Genomic DNA, 9,635 nt, shown 5'->3' on the forward strand with positions numbered 1-9,635 from the left:
AACTGAAGATAGAATGGGGGGAAATCGATTCACATATGGTGTCCAGGGCACAGCTGGGAGCTGAGGGGGGTCTATAACAGATGGCAACAGTGAGAGACTTATTTCTGGAGAGATTCATTTTTAAAATTAGAAGCTCGAACTGTTTGGGCTTACACCTAGAAAGTAGGATAGCACTTTGCAGGCCATCTCTGCAGTAGATTACAACTTCGCCCCCTTTGGCAGTTCTATCTTGACGGAAAATGTTGTAGTTGGGGAAGGAAATTTCAGAATCTTTGGATTCAGGATTCAGACGCGGCAAGGACATCAAGGTTGGCGGAGTGTGCTAAAGCAGTGAGTAAAACAAACTTAGGGAGGAGGCTTCTGATGTTAACATGCATGAAACCAAGGCTTTTTCGATTACAGAAGTCAACAAATGAGAGCGCCTGGGGACACACAGGGCCTGGGTTAACCTCTACATCACCCGAGGTACAGAGGAGTAGGATGAGGGTACGGCTAAAGGCTATCAGAACTGGTCGTCTAGTGGGTTGTGAACAGAGAATAAAAGGAGCAGATTTCTGGGCGTGGTTGGATAGATTCAAGGCATAATGTACAGACAGTAGCGTTATATTAGCTTAGCACAATAGCCAGAAACACTTGGGCGCCGACGACTACGACAGATATATGAAATAGCATCATAAAATGTTTCTTACTTTTGCTGATCTTCCATCAGAATGTTGGACAAGGTGTCCTTTGTCCAGAACAGTCGTTGTTTGGATTTAGAACGGCAACTTTCCCTCTTCATTTAGCAAGCGCGCTAGCCTAGTGGCACAAAGCTCTCCATGTCAACAAACGGAAGAGAACGGAACACGGCAAAACTCCCGAAAAAATGTAAATAATCTGATGAAACTATATTGAAAAAACATACTTTACGATGATATGGTGACATGTATCAAATAAAATCAAAGCCGGAGATAATAGTCGCCTATAACGGCAGCTAAACAAAAGGCAATCCCACTGTCCAGCTCACGCTCTTCAGAGTACCGAAAATGGGGGACACGTCATTCCAAGATGATGTGTTCCATCTCAGACCAAGATAATCACCTCATTTCTTCTCTCACAGCCTCTTGACACCCAGGGGAAGGTGTATGACGTGCATGTATACTAATAGGTCTCGTGCCCATTTATAGGCAGGAAGAAGAACAGAGCATCGATTTCAGACTTTCCACTTCCTGGTCAGGAAATGTGCTGCAGAATGAGTTCTGTTTCACTCAGAGAAATAATTCAAACGGTTTTAGAAACTAGATAGTGTTTTCTATCCAATAGTAATAATAATATGCATATTGTACGAGCAAGAATTGAGTACGAGGCCGTTTGAAATGGGCACCTTTTATCTGGCTACTCAATACTGCCCCTTGCAGCCCAAACAGGTTAACTATTGTGTGTGTGTTCTACTGAGGATGGGCCTCTATGAGATAACACTGACAAAGGAGATTTACGATGTCTTTGGGTGATAAAACCTAAAGAGCATTCCAGAGAACATGAGTTAGTGGTTCTGTTCTATACCGTACCAGGAAAAGACGGTTCTAGTTTGGAGTAGGAGGGCCAGACACTGGTCTATACAATGAAAACTGTTGACACAGCAGATGCTGTCTGCTATGTACTATAGATATCTTTCATACAAATCTTAACCTTGTGACCATTCTATGTATCTGTTGTTCGTCATGTAGGTTGAAAGGGGTGTATCTTGGCTATAAAAGATCTTTGTACTTTTGTTTTGCCACTCTCAACGGATCATTAGAAAATGGTGAATCGTTGATAAGTCATTGCTATTGCAAAGCTCTTATTATTAAAGGTTTAGTTTAAGTACAACTCTGACTTGTGTGAAGTTTGTCTCTCCTCATTTGATAGTAAAGAAATTAACCACCACAGAGGTCACCACATGTGTGGGAGGTGGGACAAAAGAGCTCTCTGAGGCATGTTGAGTGGGACTAGGGGCTCCAGTCAAATAAAACAATGATAACTACCCTAAACAACAGTATACAAGGCATATTGACATTAGAGAGACATAAAGAGAGGCATAAAGCAATCACAGGTGTTGATTGGGAGAGCTAGCTAAGACAACAACGGGTAAGACAACAACAGGTAAAATGGCGATGAATGGGCAGAGAGGGTCAGTTAACTACACACAGGGCCTGAGTTCGAGGCTGGGGCCGACAGATAAACAAAATGGAGTACCGTGCTTAATGAACAGTCCAGCAGGCATCAGCTATGTAGCCAAGTGATCATAGGGTCCAGTGAACAGCAATATATGAACCAGGGAAGCCATTAGGTAGTCATTACTACGCTAGCCGGGAGATGCGCCTGGCTCGAGGCTAACTGGTGCTAGCTTCGGGACAAGGATGTCACCAACGTCCTGCAAAGGCCAGTTGAGGGCACATCGGACGGAATTGCGTCGGCAGACCAGTCGTGATGGATCGGCGGGGCTCCGTGTCGACAAAGGGTCCAGGCCAATTGGCAAAAGAGGTATTGTAGCTGGAGTAATTTTGTTTGCTAGCCGGGAGATGCACCTGGCTCGAGGCTAACTGGTGTTAGCTTCGGGACAAGGGCGTTAGCCAATATAGCCAATCCGGTGCAAAAGTCCAGAGCTTACGGCAGGAATCCGGTGATGTAGTGGCTTCTAGTCGTCTTAGTGAAGAGTCTGGGAGGCATCAGCTGTGTAGCCGAGTGATCATAGGGTCCACTAAGCAGGCCGGGAGATGGGCCTGGCTCAAAGCTAGCTTCGGGGCTGGGCCACTCGGTAGCAGCTAGCTAGCTGCGATTATCCGATGTAATGGTCCAGACCTTACGTCAGGAATACGGTGATGTAGTGGAGAAAAACAGTCCGATATCCTCAGGGTTGATATTGCGCTGTGCAGACTGGCAGGTATTATCCAGGCTAAAAGCGGCTGGTGTCTGAGCTAAAAAAAGTAAAGGCCGCTAGCAGTGGCTAACAATGACTAAATAGCTAGTAGCTAATTAGTTGGTCAGCTGGCTAGCTGCTGATGGAGGTTCTAGCTATAAGGTCTAAAAAATAGCAGATCGGTATCACATTGGGTGAGGCGGGTTGCTGGAAGGTATATTTAATTTTAAAATGGAAAAAGAGATTGAAATATATTGCAAAAAATGATGAAAAAAAACATAACATTTACAACAAGCACATTTTACTGCTACGCCATCTTGGATTACAAGATGACTCTCAGTTAAAAACCATTGGATTTAGAAAACTGAAATGATTTAGTATTTCTGTGCCCACGAAAACCAGCGTAACATAAGGAGCCACTAAATGATACGTAGGTCGAGTGCATTTCAGAATACAAAAAAACTGTCCGACAGCAAGATCCCCTATTTAAGTTGAAGTTCATCATATGACCAGCGTAAAGTTATGACTATAACTACTGTTCCCTGAAGGAGGGAAACTAGGTACAACATACTATTAAATTCACGCCTCGCTGGAAGCCCTGCCTTCTACAGGTGATGAGCGTGAGGCTCGGGTTTATTCCTTAAATTTAATACCACTCTTCACCGACCCAGGAAGGGGTGGGGCCAAACAGGTGTTGTACCTCGTTTCCCTCCTTCAGGGAACACTAATTATAGTGTTAGGTTCTAATATTTCAGAGAAAATAACTCACGGACACTAGAGAAGCTTAACCAAGTTTAATTATTCCCAAAGGGTCGTTACAGCTGTAATTCAGACAAAAACATGTTCTCACCATCACAAGTATATATCCCTCACTTTGGACACTCCTCCTTCTCTCCAATCATTACATTTCCTGGTTCCACAGGAAGAGGGTAACAGGATACTTAACCCTTATTACTCCCTTCAGGGGATCTGACCTGACCTCCTGACCTCAACCCCTCCTTCGCCTAATCCACAGATGTCCATCCGCTTCCCCTATAGCACTCCTGTGATCTCCTCCCGTCCACCCAGCACATTCCACAGCCACTCTGTCTTTCTACAGATCTCACTCCTTTATATACTCTGCGTCTGATCTATCATGTCTTTAATATCTCAATGTCAACTTCGGTAAAACATACTATGGGGAATTACAATCATTCCCCATGCCGACCCAAACGGATACTAAATGAAACACCCCATGGCAGACCACCCAGACCTGACCCCGCAAGATGCGTCAGTTTTGTCAATTTATTCATTGTCTTTTGTTTGAAACACTCCTGTCAATGTTGAGAAAGGATGCACACCTGATTACGCATATAGAAGTAGGATTAGTCTACCTGATTAGCCATATAGAAGTAGGATTAGTCTACCTGTCCTGCGCGCAAATTTAGGCCTATGAATGTGCCCATTTGCGGTTGTCTGATAGTATTTCTGATTGTCTTAACGCACCACCACTAATGAGTTGTGGAGCTTCTCAAAGTAATTTTTTCTTCACCTCAAACAGCAAGTAAACAAAGTCTAATCAAAATCAATTGTGAATGACAACAGTTCCTCAAAGTATTTTCGTAAAATATTTCTAACTCTTGCCCTTTCGATAACCACTCAGCATAAAAGGGAAAAATGTAACGCTCTGATCCAGTGGAAAGTCATAAAATACCTGATTACTTCTTATTCTTTGCACAAATAGCCGACAGCTGTGTCTGTCCCAAACTCACTGGCGCGGGAATATTTTATATTATACAATATTTTATACAATGTTGCAAGCTTGCTATCTCCAATTTTGGGCCGACCCAGTTGATAGTTGATACAATGTTTCCAGTTCGTTGTAGACAGGCCATGTGCAGCAAATGTGATTTATAGGATATTTTCTACCTGCAGGCTGCAATATTTTAATTTGTTGGCTTTATGTAGGCTATTTTTACATAGTTGGCAATGGCAATAAAAGTTACTTTTAACCTTTACTGCTCAGGTGTTCCACCAGTGGAACTCCTCCCACATTCCACTGAAAAGGCAGAGCGCGAAATTCAAAATATATTTTTTAGAAATATTTAACTTTCACACATTAACAAGTCCAATACAGCAAATGAAAGGTACACATCTTGTGAATCCAGCCAACATGTCCGATTTTTAAAATGTTTTACAGTGAAAACAGCACGTATATTTATGTTAGCTCACCACCAAATACAAAAAAGTACAGACATTTTTCACAGCACAGGTAGCATGCACAAAGCCAACCTAACTAACCAAGAACCAACCAAACTAACCAACAAACAACTTCATCAGATGACAGTCTTATAACATGTTATTCAATAAATCTTTGTTTTGTTCGAAAAATGTGCGTATTTCAGGTATAAATCATAGTTTACATTGCAGCTACAATCAGAAATTGCACCGAAAGCAGCCAGAATAATTACAGACACCAACGTCAAATACCTAAATACTCATCATAAAACATTTCTGAAAAATACATAGTGTAGAGCAAATGAAAGACAAGCATCTTGTGAATCCAGCAAATATTTCCGATTTCTTAAGTGTTTTACAGCGAAAACACAATATAGCGTTATATTAGCTTACCACAATAGCCAGAAACACAAGCCATTTCCCAGCAGTAAAAGTTAGCGATCGTGACACACCAGCAAAAGATATATAATTTTTGACTAACCTTGATAAGGTTCATCAGATGACAGTCCTATAACATCAGGTTATACATACACTTATGTTTTGTTCGAAAATGTGCATATTTAGAGCTGAAATCAGTGGTTATACATTGTGCTAACATAGCTACTTTTTCCCACAACGTCCGGATTTTTTTCTGACACTTTTTCTGACACATATTCTGACCAAATAGCTATTCATAAACATAACTAAAAAATACATGTTGTATAGGAAATGATAGATACACTACTTCTTAATGCAATCGCCGTGTTAGAATTCTAAAAATAATTTCATTACCACATAAGGCTTACGTTATGTCGACCGAGTGCCCAAAACCTGGGCGCAAAACTAATAGTACACAGTTCGACAGATATATGAAATAACATCATAAAATGGGTCCTACTTTTGCTGATCTTCCATCAGAATGTTGTACAAGGTGTCCTTTGTCAAGAACAATCGTTGTTTGGATTTAGAACATCCATTTTCCCTCTTGAATTAGCAAGCGCACTAGCCAAGTGGCGCGAAGGTCTCCTTTCTGAACAAAGGCACACAACGCAACACACCTAACGTCCCGAATAAATTTCAAAAACCTAATAAAACTATATTGAAAAAACATACTTTACGATGATATTGTCATATGTATCAAATAAAATCAAAGCCGGAGATAGTAGTCGCCTATAACGAAAGCTATTCAGAAGGCAAATCCAGGTCCAACCTCGCGCCTTCCTGAAAACAGGAAATGGGTGACACGTCATTCCAAGAGGACGTATTCCATCTCAGACCAAGATAAACACTCCATTTTTTCTCACACTGCATCTTGACATTTTTATTTTTATTTATTTCACCTTTATTTAACCAGGTAGGCAAATTGAGAACACGTTCTCATTTACAATTGCGACCTGGCCAAGATAAAGCAAAGCAGTTCGACACATACAACAACACATAGTTACACATGGAGTAAAACAAACATACAGTCAATAATACAGTGAAAAATAAGTCTATATACAATATGAGCAAGTGAGGTGAGATAAGGGAGGTGAAGGCAAACAAAATATATATATAAATAAATAAAAATATAAAAAGGCCATGGTGGCGAAGTAAATACAATATAGCAAGTAAAAAATAACACTGGAATGGTTGGTTTGCAGTGAATGAAGGTGCAAAGTAGAGATAGAAATAATGGGGTGCCAAGGAGCAAAATAAATAAATACAGTAGGTAAAGAGGTAGTTGTTTGGGCTAAATTATAGATGGGCTATGTACAGGTGCAGTAATCTATGAGCTGCTCTGACAGCTGGTGCTTAAAGCTAGTGAGGGAGATAAGTGTTTCCAGTTTCAGACATCCAGGGGAAGGTGTATGATGTGCATGTATACTAATAGGTATCATGCCCATTTATAGGCAGGACCCAGAAGAGAGCATCGATTTCAGATTTTCCACTTGCTGGTCAAGAAGTTTGTGCCAAATGAGTTCTGTTTTACTCACAGATATAATTCAAACGGTTTTAGAAACTAGAGAGTGTTTTCTATCCAATAGTAATAATAATATGCATATTGTAAGAGCAAGAATTGAGTACGAGGCCGTTTAAATTGGGCACGTTTTTCCCCCAAAGTGAAAACAGCGCCCTCTGTCCTCATCAGTTTAAATTTGTATAATTTTCATTTAGATTTATATAAAATGTAGATTAATCTACATTCTATAATTTTGAGATACTATTATGAATTAAATTAAACTGTTCCAGTAAAATGTGCAGATGAAAATCCTAACTGGCACGCAGATTGGTAGAAATGGTAAGATAACTTGGCACTCCAAATGGAAAAGGTTGCCAACCTCTGGTGTAGCCCATTACCGGAAACTTCAAGAGCATAACGGCAGTATTTTTCTCCTTCTGGTTAGGTTATCTTGGTTATCTTGGCTCCCTCGAGTCATTTGCGTGTCTTAATTATTTAATCAAACGCGTGCTTAAAGCATCAGACCAGTTCAGTACATATAGTTGATCTTATTAAAACACATGGGGTGTGTATATACACTGCTCAAAAAAATAAAGGGAACACTTAAACAACACAATGTAACTCCAAGTCAATCACACTTCTGTGAAATCAAACTGTCCACTTAGGAAGCAACACTGATTGACAATAAATTTCACATGCTGTTGTGCAAATGGAATAGACAAAAGGTGGAAATTATAGGCAATTAGCAAGACACCCCCAATAAAGGAGTGGTTCTGCAGGTGGTGACAACAGACCACTTCTCAGTTCCTATGCTTCCTGGCTGATGTTTTGGTCACTTTTGAATGCTGGCGGTGCTTTCACTCTAGTGGTAGCATGAGACGGAGTCTACAACCCACACAAGTGGCTCAGGTAGTGCAGCTCATCCAGGATGGCACATCAATGCGAGCTGTGGTAAGAAGGTTTGCTGTGTCTGTCAGCGTAGTGTCCAGAGCATGGAGGCGCTACCAGGAGACAGGCCAGTACACCAGGAGACGTGGAGGAGGCCGTAGGAGGGCAACAACCCAGCAGCAGGACCACTACCTCCGCCTTTGTGCAAGGAGGAGCACTGCCAGAGCCCTGCAAAATTACCTCCAGCAGGCCATAAATGTGCATGTGTCTGCTCAAACGGTCAGAAACAGACTCCATGAGGGTGGTATGAGGGCCCGACGTCCACAGGTGGGGGTTGTGCTTACAGCCCAACACCGTGCAGGACGTTTGGCATTTGCCAGAGAACACCAAGATTGGCAAATTCGCCACTGGCGCCCTGTGCTCTTCACAGATGAAAGCAGGTTCACACGCACATGTGATAGACGTGACAGAGTCTGGAGACGCAGTGGAGAACGTTCTGCTGCCTGCAACATCCTCCAGCATGACCGGTTTGGCGGTGGGTCAGTCATGGTGTGGGGTGGCATTTCTTTGAGGGGCCGCACAGCCCTCCATGTGCTCGCCAGAGGTAGCCTGACTGCCATTAGGTACCGAGATGAGATCCTCAGACCCCTTGTGAGACCATATGCTGGTGCGGTTGGCCCTGGGTTCCTCCTAATGCAAGACAATGCTAGACCTCATGTGGCTGGAGTGTGTCAGCAGTTCCTGCAAGAGGAAGGCATTGATGCTATGGACTGGCCCGCCTGTGCCCCAGACCTGAATCCAATTGAGCACATCTGGGACATCATGTCTCACTCCATCCACCAACGCCACGTTGCACCACAGACTGTCCAGGAGTTGGTGGATGCTTTAGTCAAGGTCTGGGAGGAGATCCCTCAGGAGACCATCCGCCACCTCATCAGGAGCATGCCCAGGCGTTGTAGGGAGGTCATACAGGCACGTGGATGCCACACACACTACTGAGCCTCATTTTGACTTGTTCTAAGGACATTACATCAAAGTTGGATCAGCCTGTAGTGTGGTTTTCCACTTTAATTTTGAGTGTGACTCCAAATCCAGACCTCCATGGGTTGATAAATTTGATTTCCATTGATTATTTTTGTGTGATTTTGTTGTCAGCACATTCAACTATGTAAAGAAAAAAGTATTTAATAAGAATATTTCATTCATTCAGATCTAGGATGTGTTATTTTAGTGTTCCATTTATTTTTTTGAGCAGTGTATATGGAAAAATACATACAACATTTCAACCAATCGATTGGTAGAAAGAACAGACGACTCTTGGTTGACCAAGTTTTATTTTAGTTGGGGACAGCACTAGAACATGATTTTTGGGCTGCTGAGTGGCGCAGCGGTCTAAGACACTGCATCTCAGTGCTTGAGGCGTCACTACAGACCCCCCTGTTCGAGTCCAGGCTGTGTCACAACCGGCCGTGATTGTGAATTAAATAAAGGTTACATTTTAAATGAAATAAAACATAGTTCATTCAAAAAGTTCAGACCCCTCCCCTTTTCCACATTTTGTTACGTTACAACTTTATTTTAAAATGTATTTAAAAAATAGAATCCTCATTAATCTACACACAATAATGAAAAAGGGAAAACAGGTAAAAAACAGAAATAACTTATTTAATCCGACCCTTTGCTATGAGACTCAAAATTGCTTTCAGGTGCATCCTGTTTCCATTAATCATT

The sequence above is a fragment of the Salvelinus namaycush genome, unplaced genomic scaffold (assembly GCF_016432855.1).
Source record: "Salvelinus namaycush isolate Seneca unplaced genomic scaffold, SaNama_1.0 Scaffold164, whole genome shotgun sequence".
In the NCBI taxonomy this organism is placed as follows: domain Eukaryota; kingdom Metazoa; phylum Chordata; class Actinopteri; order Salmoniformes; family Salmonidae; genus Salvelinus; species Salvelinus namaycush.